The sequence below is a fragment of the Macaca nemestrina genome, chromosome 15 (genome assembly GCF_043159975.1).
Source record: "Macaca nemestrina isolate mMacNem1 chromosome 15, mMacNem.hap1, whole genome shotgun sequence".
Classification (NCBI taxonomy): Eukaryota; Metazoa; Chordata; class Mammalia; order Primates; family Cercopithecidae; genus Macaca; species Macaca nemestrina.
The window spans coordinates 109145626-109158168 of record NC_092139.1 but is presented as its reverse complement, the minus strand read 5'-3'; positions in this window follow the sequence as shown (position 1 = coordinate 109158168).

Sequence of the window (12543 nt, the reverse complement as noted above, 5' to 3'; positions counted from 1 at the left end):
AAAAAAAAAAAGGGTTCCAGTATAACCCAGAGGATGCACAAAGGAAGGATTCTAGGCCTACCTTGGAGGTGCCTCAGGAAGGCAGGGGAAGGCCATAGTCATAGGGCTACAGCACTTTCTGGGCTCTTTGAGCCACCCCTTTCTCTGCACTGCAGCCATAGGCTCCTTTTCAGTTCCACAACTGCTGCTTTTCTTTTTGCTTCTGCTTTGAGTTTATTTTTAACATGTTGATCCCTCCAGAATGCTTGTGCCCCCCTCCCTTTTACTCAGCTAACTCCTACTCCCTTCTGACCTTAGCCAAATATTTCCTCAAAGATGCCTCTCTGGACCCTTAATGTAAGTTCCCCTGGTACTCCCACATAGCATCATACGTGGTTTTTTTTGTTTGGTTGGTTGGTTTTGAGACGGTGTCTCTGTCGCCCAGGCTGGAGTGCAATGGCACAATCTTAACTCACTGCAACCTCTACTTCCCAGACTCAGCACTCCTCCCACCTCAGGCTCTGGAATAGCTGGGACTACAGGCATGCACCACCCTGCCCAGCTAGTTTTTTGTTTTTGTTTTTTTGTTTTTGAGATGGAATTTTGCACTGTCGCCCAGGCTAGAGTGTAATGGCACGATCTCTGCTCACTGCACTCTCCGCCTCCCAGATTCAAGTGATTCTCCTGCCCCAGCCTCCCTAGTAGCTGGGATTACAGGCACCTGCCACCACGCCCAGCTAATTTTTTGTATTTTTAGTAGAGATGGGGTTACACTACGTTGGTCAGGCTGCTCTTGAACTCCTGGCCTCCCAAAGTGCTGGGATTACAGGCATGAGCCACCAAGCCTGGCCTGTTTTTTGTAATTTTTATAGAGACAAGGTCTCGCTGTGTTGCCCAGACTGGTCTCAAACTCCTGGATTCAAGTTACCCTCCTGCCTTGGCCTCCAAAAGTGCTGTGAATACAGGCATGAGTCACCACACCCAACCCTGTGTGTTTTCTTAGCATTTGGTGATCAGTGAAAGTAACCTACGACTGTGTCTACAAGAGCAGGAAGCAAGTTTGTTTTGCCCAGTAGGTAGCAGGTAGGTGTTTAGTATTGAATGACTACTTAAAGTCAAGGAAACTGGGTAATAAACTGGGCTTTGATATGTCAGAACCTACAGGCAAAGGGTACAGTAGGCAAATAAAGGCATTTGTTGGGGGTGTCAACTTAAGCAAAGACAGTCGTGAACAGGGTGCTATATATTGATTGATTCGGATACGGTCTCACTTTGTCCCCCAACCTGGAGTGCAGTGGCATGAACACGGCTCACTGCAGCCTCAACCCCCAGGGCTCAAACAGTCCTCCCAACTCAGCCTCCTGAGTAGCTAAGAGGTGAGAACCAGCATGCCTGGTTTTTTTTTGTTTTTTTTTTTGTCTTTTTTGTAGAGACAAGGTTTCACCATATTGACCAGACTGGTCTCGAACTCCTAAGGTCAAGCGATCCGCCTGCCTTGGCCTTCCAGTGTGTTAGGATTATAGGCATGAGCCACTACCCCCAGCCTAGGGTGATGTGTTTAGGGAGCTCTGAGCAATTCTAATCAATCAGTGAGGTGATTGCTATGGTTTGAATGTTTGTCCCCTCCAAAACTCATGTTGAAACTTGATCCCCAGTGTGGCAGTGTTCAGAAATGGGACCTTTAGGAAATGATTGGGTCATGAGGGCTCTGCCCGCATGAGGGGATTCATCCTTTCACTGTTTTTGTTTTGTTTTGTTGAGACAGAGTCTGTCACCCACGCTGGAGTGCAGTGGCGTGATCTCGGCTCACTGCAACCTCCACCTCCCAGGTTCAAGCGATTCCCCTGCCTCGGCCTCCTGAGTAGCTGTAGGCACATGCCACCATGCCCAGCTGATTTTTGTGTCCACCACCATGCCCAGCTAATTTTTGTAATTTTAGTAGTGACAGGGTTTCACCATATTAGCCAGGCTGGTCTTGAACTCCTGACCTCAAACAATCCACTCACTTCAGTATGTATCCACCATTACAGCATAAGCCAATCTACCTGGCCCATCCTTTCACTGTTAATGGATTAATGGGTTCTCATAGAAATGGAACCAATGGCTTTTATTTACTGATTTATTTTTTGAGACGGACTCTCGCTCCGTCGCCCAGGCTGGAGTGCAGTGGTGCAAACTCGGCTCACTGCAAGCTCCACCTCCCGGGTTCACGCCATTCTCCTGCCTCAGCCTCCCGAGTAGCTGGGACTACAGGCGCCCGCCATCACGCCTGGCTAATTTTTTTTGTATTTTTTAGCAGAGACGGGGTTTCACCGTGTTAGCCAGGATGGTTTCGATCTCCTGACCTCATGATCTGCCCACCTCGGCCTCCCAAAGTGCTGGGACTATAGGCGTGAGCCACCGCACCCAGGTGGGACCGATAGCTTTATAAGAGGAGAAACTGAGCCAGCACTCTCAGCCCCTTTGCCATGTGATTCCCTGTGCCACTTTGGGACTCTGCAGAACGTCCCAGTGAGAATGCTCTCATTAAATGTACCCCCTCAACCTGGGACTTCCCAGCCTCCAGAACTATATAACTATATAGTTATAGAACCTCTATAACTATATAATTATAAATAAATTTCTCTCTTTATAAATAACATAGTTTCAGGTATTACAAGCAAAAGAAAACTGACTAAGGTGTGGTAGGTCAAAAGAGGTAGAGAGACCAGATCATTTTCAGACTGTAATTAGAATGTGCAAAAAAGCCCTAGTTAAGAATAAAAAATAGGCCGGGCGTGGTGGCTCATGTTTGTAATCCCAGCACTTTGGGAGGCCGAGGCAGACAGATTACCTGAGGTCGGGGGTTCAAGACGAGCCTGACCAACATGGGGAAACCCCATCTCTACTAAAATTACAAAAATTAGCCGGGCATGGTGGTGCATGCCTGTAATCCCAGTACTTTGGGAGGCCAGGAGTTTATGACTAGTCAAAGCAACATAGTGAGGCCCCCGTCCCCACAAAAAAAAAAATTTGTGCCGGGCGCGGTGGCTCACGCCTGTAATCCCAGCACTTTGGGAGGCCGAGGCGGGCGGATCACTAGGTCAGGAGATCGAGACCACGGTGAAACCCCGTCTCTACTAAAAATACAAAAAATTAGCCAGGCGCGGTTGTGGGCGCCTGTAGTCCCAGCTACTCGGGAGGCTGAGGCAGGAGAATGGTGTAAACCCGGGAGGCGGAGCTTGCAGTGAGCCGAGATCGCGCCACTGCACTCCAGCCTGGGCGACAGAGCGAGACTCCGTCTCAAAAAAAAAAAAAAAAAAAAAAAAAAAAAATTTTTTTTTTTTTTTTGAGACAGAGTCTCACTGTCACCCAGGCTGGAGTACAGTGGCATGGTCTCAGCTCACTGCAACCTCTGCCTCCTGGGTTCAAGTGGTTCTCCCACCTCAGCCTCCCGAGTAGCTGGGACTACAGGCGTGTGCCACCACACCCAGCTAATTTTTTTTTTTTTTTTTAGACGAAGTCTCGCTCTTGTCACCTAGGCTGGAGTGCAATGGTGCGATCTCAACTCGCTGCAACCTCTGCCTCCCAGGTTCAAGCTATTCTCCTTCCTCAGCCTCCCGAGTAGCTGAGATTACAGGCGCCTGCCACCATACCCAGCTAATTTTTGTATTTTTAGTAGAGACGGGCTTTCATCATGTTGGTCAGGCTGGTCTCGAACTCCTGACCTCAGGCAATCCACCTGCCTCGGCCTCCCAAAGTGCTGGGATTACAGGCGTGAGCCACCGTGCCCGGCCTAATTTTTGTATTTTTAGTAGACACGGGGTTTCACTATGTTGGCCAAGCTGGTCTTGAACTCCTGGCCTCGTGATCCACCTGCCTTGGTCTCCCAAAGTGCTGGGATTACAAGCATGAGCCACCGTGCCCAGCCTAAAAAAAATTTTTTTTAATTAGCCAGGTGTGGTGCCATGTGCATATAGCCCTAGCTACTTGGGAAGCTGAGGTGGATCACTTGAGTCCAGGAGATCAAGGTTACAGTGAGCTACGATGGCACCACTACACTCTAGCCTGAGTGACAGAATGAAACCTTGTCTATAACAGGAAAAAAAAAAAATTTAACTTAAAGATTTTTGGTCAGGCACGGTCGCTCACGCCTGTAATCCCAACACTTTAGGAGGCCAAGGTTGGTGGATCACCTGAGGTCAGGAGACGTTCCAGACCAGCCTGACCAACATGGTGAAACCCCATCTCTACTAAAAATATAAAATTTAGATGGGTGTGGTGGCAAATGCCTGTAATCCCAGCTACTCCGGAGGCTGAGGCAGGCGAATCACTTGAACCCAACCGAGAGGCTGAGGTTGTGGTGAGGCAAGATCATGCCACTGCACTCCAGTCAGGGCAACAGAACAACTCTGTCTCAAAAAAAAAAATTAGCCGTGTGTGGTGGTGAAAGCCTGTAGTCCCAGCTATTCTGGAGGCTGAGGCAGGAGAATCACTAGAACATGGGAGTCAGAGGTTGCAGTGAGCAGAGATCACGCCACTACACTCCAGCCTGGGCAACAAGAGCGACTCCCTATCAAAAAAAACAATTTAAGTTACTTATTAACCACTTTGGTCCACATGACATCTTGTAACTATAGATGTTTCAAAAATTATTCCTTTGTTTCATCAAAACATCACCTTAACTGCACTCCATCAGCCTCTGTGTGTATAAGATTAATGCCCTGTAGCATCTCAAATAAGCAGTTTAGTCAGTCAAGTGAATTCCACTGAAACCTGCTCCTCTGTCAATTTCATAATCCCATTCTTGGTTTGCTTTTTTTTTTTTTTTTTTTGGGAGATGAAATATTTCTCCATTGCCCAGGCTGGACTGCAGTGGCACGATCTCAGCTCACTGCAATTTCTGCCTCCCAGATTCAAGCGATTCTCCTGTCTTGGCCTCCCGAGTAGCTAGAACTACAGGCGTGGGCCACCACGCCCAGCCAATCTTTTGTATTTAGTGGAGACAGGGTTTCACCATGTTGCCCACACTGGTCTCAAACTCCTGAACCACAGCCTCCCAAAGTGCTAGGATTACAGGCTTTTTTGTTTTTGTTTTTTGAGATGGAGTTTTGCTCTGTCGCCCAGGCTGGAGTGCAGTAACAGGATCTTGGCTCACTGCAACCTCCACCTCCTGGATTCAAGCGATTCTTCTGCCTCAACCTACCGAGTAGCTGGAATTACAGGCGTGTGCCACCATGCCCAGCCAATTTTTGTGTTTTTAGTAGAGACAGCACTCGACCTCCCAAAGTGCTGGGATTGCAGGCGTGAGCCACCTTGCCCAGCCTTTTTTTTTTTTTTTTTAATAGAATCTTGCTGTGTTGCCCAGGCTGGAATGCAGTGACTCAATCTCGGCTCACTGCAACCTCCGTCTCTTGAGTTGAAGCAATTCTCCAGCCTCAGCCTCCTGAGTAGCTGGGATTACAGGCATGTGCCACCACACCCAGCTGATTTTTGTATTTTTAGTAGAGACGGGTTTCCCCATGTTGGCAAGGCTAGTCTCAAACCCCTGACCTCAGGTGATTCCCCGGCCTCGGCCTCTCAAAGTGCTGGGATTACAGGCATGAGCCACCACGCCCAGCCTCCTTACTTGACTTCTATCTGTGCTCCTCACTCCATCAGGCAGTCGAAGGGAAATCCCTTGAATACTCACTGCCTTTTCCATGGCTGTTTCCTTTGTTTGAAATACCCTTCTACCTTCCCATCTACTGGCCAAATGGATACCTCTTCCTTTCAAGCCCCTGACATCTCATGAAAGGTTCCAGAAGCACCATAACCCACAACAATTTCTGTCATTTGCATTATTTTCATGTCTAGTACCTACATACAACAGAAACAAAAGTTTCATGAAACAATATTACTGTGCGAGCTATAATCTGATACTTTCATTTTCTTCTTTTTTTTTTTTTTTTTTTTTGAGACAGGGTCTCGGTCACCCAGGCTGGAGTGCAGTGGCACGATCTCAGCTCCCTGCAAACTCCACCTCCTGGGTTCAAGCGATTCTCCTGCCTCAGCCTCCTATGTAGTTGGGACTACAGGCGCCCACCACCACACTCAGTTAATTTTTGTATTTTTAGTAGAGATGGGGTTTTACCATATTGGCCCAGCTGGTCTTGATCTCCTGACCTTGTGATCCACCTGCCTCGGCTTCCCTAAGTGCTGAAATTATACGCGTGAGCCACTGCACCTGGCCTGATATTTTCATTTTCTTTCATTCTATTCTAAAATTCCTGGCTGAAATCCATTCAACTGGGTTTTGTTTTGTTTTTCTTTTGAGATGGAGTTTCGTTCTTTTGCCCAGGCTGGAGTGCAGTGCCGTGATCTTGGCTCACTGGAACCTCTGCCTTCAGGTTTCAAGTGATTCTCCTGCTTCAGCCTCCCTAGTAGCTGGAATTACAGGTGCCTGCCACCACGCTCAGCTAATTTTTATATTTTTAGTAGAGATGGTGTTTCACCATGTTGGCCAGGCTGGTCTCCAACTCCTGACCTCGTGATCTGCCCGTCTTGGCCTCCCAAAGTGCTGAGATTACAGGCATGAGCCACCATGCCTGGCCTAAACTGGGTAATTTTATGACCCCCACTAATGGATGACAACCTCAAGTTTTAAAACAATTAACTAGAAGAGGGGCTCGGTGGGGGGGGGGTGGGGGGGATAAAAATAAAATCAACTAGGCCAGGTGCGGTGGCTTACACCTGTAATCCTAGCAATTTGGGAGGTGGTAGGATTGCTTGAGGCAAGACCAACCTGGCCAATAAACCTAGCAAAACCCTGTCTCTATTAAAAAACAACAGCAACAACTAACTAGATGATGAATAAGATCCTTGAGTTCCCTTTGCCTCTCCTTCCACCCAGGGCATACAATATGCAACCACTCCAACAATTACTTGCTAAATTAAACTGAAAAAGGGGTCACAGCCGGGCGCGGTGGCTCATGCCTGTAATCCCAGCACTTTGGGAGGCCGAGACGGGCGGATCACGAGGTCAGGAGATCGAGACCATCCTGGCTAACACGGTGAAACCCCGTCTCTACTAAAAATGCAAAAAATTAGCCGGGCGAGGCGGCGGGCGCCTGTAGTCCCAGCTACTCGGGAGGCTGAGGCAGGAGAATGGCGTGAACCCGGGAGGCGGAGCTTGCAGTGAGCCGAGATCGCGCCATTGCACTCCAGCCTGGGCGACTAAGCGAGACTCTGTCTCAAAAAAAAAAAAAAAAAAAAAAAAAAAGAAAAAGGGGTCACAAACTCAGGAGTCTGGGTGAGTAATATCATTGATTGAAAAGGGAGGGGTAAAAGAATAATAGCCCAAGTGTGATGATAAATGGTATGTGACCCTCAGCCTCTGTGTCTGGGACACAATAGGGGAGTGGTGGCGGGCGCCTGTAGTCCCAGCTACTCGGGAGGCTGAGGCAGGAGAATGGCGTGAACCCGGGAGGCGGAGCTTGCAGTGAGCTGAGATCGCGCCATTGCACTCCAGCCTGGGCCACTAAGCGAGACTCTGTCTCAAAAAAAAAAAAAAAAAGAAAGAAAAAAAAAAAAAAAAGAAAAAGGGGTCACAAACTCAGGAGTCTGGGTGAGTAATATCATTGATTGAAAAGGGAGGGGTAAAAGAATAATAGCCCAAGTGTGATGATAAATGGTATGTGACCCTCAGCCTCTGTGTCTGGGACACAATAGGGGAATGGTGGGGACCTTAGGCAACCAAAGAACACAAGCCCTGTCTAAAGGAGACAGCTGCTATTCAACTCCAGACAATTGCTGCCAGTTTGAATGCCCAGTGTTGCCAGATATTTTGAATTTAGGACAAGTGACAATTTAAGATATTTTTGTACAACATCCCAAATTTTCTTTTTTTTTTTTTTTTTTTTTTTTTTTTTTTTTTGAGACGGAGTCTCGCTCTGTTGCCCAGACTGGAGTGCAGTGGCGCGATCTCCACTCACTGCAAGCTCCGCCTTTCCGGGTTCCCGCCATTCTCCTGCCTCAGCCTCCCGAGTAGCTGGGACTACAGGCGCCCGCCACCGCGCCCGGCTAATTTTGGTATTTTTAGTAGAGACGGGGTTTCACCGTGTTAGTCAGGATGGTCTCGATCTCCTGACCTCGTGATCCGCCCGTCTCGGCCTCCCAAAGTGCTGGGATTACAGGCGTGAGCCACCGCGCCCGGCCCCAAATTTTCAATATTGGCAACTCACTTTTAAAACCGTAATATGTCAGTATATGCCAAGAAAATACATCTGCCAGATGTGGACCTTGGCCTGCCAAATTAGCAGCTTCTAAATTAAAATGAACTTCCCAGGGAATCAAACTGAACTGACTAAATTTCAGAAAGACTATGTGTCACTGTATTCTGACCTGTAGCTTTTTTTTTTTTTTTTTTTGCTTTGAGATGGAGTCTTGCTCTGTCACCAGACTGGAGTGCAGTGATAGGATCTCAGCTCACTGCAACCTCCGCCTCACGGGTTCAAGCAGTTCCCCTGCCTCAGCCTCAGGTGCATACCACCATGCCCGGCTAATTGTTTGTATTTTAGTAGAGAAGGGATTTTTTTTTTTTGAGACAGAGTCCCACTTTGTTGCCCAGGCCGGAGTGTAATTGTGCAGTCTCAGCTCACTGCAACCTGACTCCCGGGTTCAAGCAATTATCTTGTCTCAGCCTCCTGAGTAGCTGGGATTATAGGCAACCGCCACCACGCTCAGCTATTTTTTTTTTTTTTTTGTATTTTTTTTTTTTTTTTGAGACGGAGTCTCGCTCTGTCGCCGGGCTGGAGTGCAGTGGCCGTACCTCAGCTCACTGCAAGCTCCGCCTCCCGGGTTCCCGCCATTCTCCTGCCTTAGCCTCCCGAGTAGCTGGGACCACAGGCGCCCGCCACCTCGCCCGGCTAGTTTTTTGTATTTTTAGTAGAGACGGGGTTTCACCGTATTAGCCAGGATGGTCTCGATCTCCTGACCTCGTGATCCGCCCGTCTCGGCCTCCCAAAGTGCTGGGATTACAGGCTTGAGCCACCGCGCCCGGCCTTTTTTTGTATTTTTAATAGAGACGGTGTTTCACCATGTTGGCCAGGCTGGTCTCAAACTCGTGACCTCAGGTGATCTGTCTGCCTTGGCCTCCCAAAGTCCTGGGATTACAGGCGTGAGCTACGGTGCCCAGCCTGTAGAGACGGGGTTTCACTACATTGGCCAGGATGTTCTCAATCTCCTGACCTTGTGATCCACCCTCCTTGGCCTTCCAGAGTCCTGGGATTACAGGTGTGAGCCACCAGGCGCCTGTAGCGTTTTTTGGGTTTTTTTTTGAGACGGAGTTTCACTCTTGTTGCGCAGGCTGGAATGCAATGGTGTGATCTCAGCTCACTGCAACCTCTGCCTCCCAGGTTCAAGCGATTCTCCTACCTCAGCCTCCCTAGTAGCTGGGATTACAAGCATGTGCCACCATGCCGGGCTAATTTTGTATTTTTAGTAGAGACGGTGTTTCTCCATGTTGGTCAGGCTGGTCTCAAGCTCCCGACCTCAGGTGATCCGCCTGCCTCGGCCTCCCAAAGCACTGGGATTACAGGCGTAAGCCACCGTGCACAGCCAGACCTGTAGCTTTTTTATTGTAGTTTGAAGCAAGGATATAGAAGGAAAAGATTCTTTGCCTTGCCTGGAATTTTCCTGTCTTAAAAGACTGATTATTTCCACCTGTTCCCAGTCGCTCAGTTCCTTATCAGCTCTGTCCAGAGGGGCCTGTTGAGACCACCAAAGCTAAAATGTTACTTTCTTTGAACACTGCATTTTAGCATCTTAGCAAGACAGGTTTACTTACCTTGTTTACTAGACTTCACAGTATTGGTGAATACATAAAAAATCATTTGTCGGCTAGGCATGGTGGCTTATGCCTGTAATCCAAGCACTTCAGGAAGCCAAGGGAGGCAGATCACCTGAGGTTAGAAGTTCGAGACCAGCCTGACCAACATGGTGAAACCCCGACTCTACTAAAAATACAAAAATTAGCCAGGTGTGGTGGTACATGCCTCTAATCCCAGATACTCAGGAGGCTGAGGCACGACAATCACTTGAAACCAGGAGGTGGAGGTTGCAGTGAGCCGAAATCATGCCACTGCACTCCAGCCTGGGCAACAGAGCAAGACTCTGTCTCAAAAAATAAACAAACAATAAATAAAAATTTTTTAAAAAATCATTTTTCTTAAGTAGGCAACCACACTTCCCCAAAACCAGTTTCTGTCTTTACATCTGCTGAAGAAATCAAATTGAGGAACTATTTTCTTGGATAACTTCAAAGAAACAATACAAAATTTCTTGCCCTGGAGTGTGTATGAAAGGGTGACGCATCTATGCGAGTTAACTGGGGCCAATTATGACCAGCCTGACTTCTCATGGCGCCACATCTTGCTTACTCTCAGACAGGGGATGTGCCCCCACCTTCTCCCTACCTAACTTGCTTGCTCACAGAGCTCACCATTTTGCAAGCACAGTGCATGCCTGTCAACATATGATTATTCAAAATGGGAGGGGAATCTGGAATGCCTGAGTAGGCATTCAGCTCACAATTAAGCCCTGGCAAGATGTAATCACACACTGGAAAGGAAAAAAAACACTTCTTCCTCACCACATGATAGAGACATCAGCAGTTGAGAAGGGTGGTTACCTTTTTTCCCCTCGATTTTATCTTTTCCTACTTACATGCTAACCTTTTACCCAGAGCTCCCACCAAGGAGTCTGGATTTCTCATTTCATTCTAATGCTGCTGCTGCTGCTCAGGGCTGGTATCTTTCCAGCGTTGCAGAAGAGATTCTATTAAACACACAAACACGCAGAAATTCATGGCCTTCCTTCTAAGGGTTCAGTCCGCCCTCCCTCAGCCTGTCCGGAATGGTAGAAGACGTCTACCCTTTAACTGCCTATATATACTCCAGCTGTCCCTCCTAAGATGCCACAGGACAACTCGCTTCAGCTCACCTTCACCTTTACAGTTGTCAGAAGTTCCACATTGGAGAGCGCACACCATACTGAGCACAGGATATGCAGGATATGCAGAGGCAATTTGGCCCAAACACTAAACTCTAAGAATAGCAACGATTTGAGCCAGGCTTTACATACAGCATCATATTTAATCCCCCACACGAGCTCCATTTTATAGATGAGGAAACTGAGGTTTGGTGATGTCAAGCGTTTTGCATTAAATCAAGATCACACAGTAGGTAGCAGAACTGGGGTGTAAACCCACCTAGTTTCATGGCTGCCTTAATGACTACAAATACCAGCATCCCTTGCCTTGCCCGCTGGCGCAAACGCACACTCTCAAGGGCCCAGTCTTAGCGGCTGGATCCTAAACCCAATCAGATACCGCTTCTCCGTTTCCCCCGACCAATGGGAAGGCTGTTGCTAACACGCCTGCTATATTTTTAGCTTTCAGTGCTCTGGGAGCGAGTGGGTCGGCTGAGCCTCTCTGCCTGGTGGAAGATCTAGGGGAAAAGAGAGAAGGGGAGGGTAGGAGGAAAGGGAGGGTGCAGCGGGGCTGTGCGGGAGGGGGCGTGTGTGTGACGCTGTCACTCGCTGACGCACAAAGCAAGTAGTCCCTGGAGGTGCCCCCGGGGTTGTGGCGCTCAGAAGTGTGGGGGATGGGGGGCACTCAGGCTCCCTCCCGCCTCCCTGTCCCGGTGGAGTTTGCCCTCCAGCCCGGCTTGTTTCTGTTGCATTCAGGGAAAGCGCATTTAAACCCCCCACGCTACCGGTGCTCTCCGCCCTTGCCAAAAAAAGCGATCAAGAAAAAAAAAAGCAAACTGGAAACTTTCGGATCTCGCCACCCAACGTGGGGTTGGCGGCTGCTGCTGGGCCGGAACCGTCTGGCGTGACCAAAAAGGTGGGGGCGGGAGGGGAGAACTGGGGAATGGGCGATCTAAGGAGGGACCGGGGAGAAGACCTCACTCATAGTCCCCCGGGGGCTCCGAACTGCATCTTCCGGCACTCCTGTCCGCCTGTGACCGCAGAAGACGACCCTCCCTATCCCTGGTTCTGTGTCCCGCACAGTCACAAAGAGGCAGAGCAGCCCGCGTGGCCAGAGCCGGGGCAGGGGGCCTCAGCGCGCGGGCCTGGTGCGCCCGGTCCCGGGTTCGCGGAGCCTCGCTCCACCGCTCGAGGGGCCGTAGTGGGTGCGAGCCTTGCGCCCGTTGCACGGTCAGGGACCATCCCACGCCGGCGGGACTGACTAGAAGAAATGTGGTTCTCCCGCGTGCCCCACACTGGGGTCGCTGGCCAGAGAGAGCAAACAAGAGTTGGGAGAGGAGCTGCGCCCGCGCGCACTCGCAGAGCCGGAGCCAGAGGCGGTGAGGGGAAGGTCCATTGTGGCGCTCGGCTCGTTTCATGGCCGTCGGCCTCATCCTCGCCTCCTCTTACTCCCGCACAGCGTGGCCCAGGCCCCAGAGTCCCCCTCGCCTTTCATTCGACGTTGAGTCCCCCGAGGAAGCACAAGGCGCTCGGAAGACTCAGGCCTGCCCGAAACGAGTCCGAAACGTTTCCGGAGCCCGCGTAGTCCCCTCGGCTCCCCCTCCCGCAGAGGCCGTA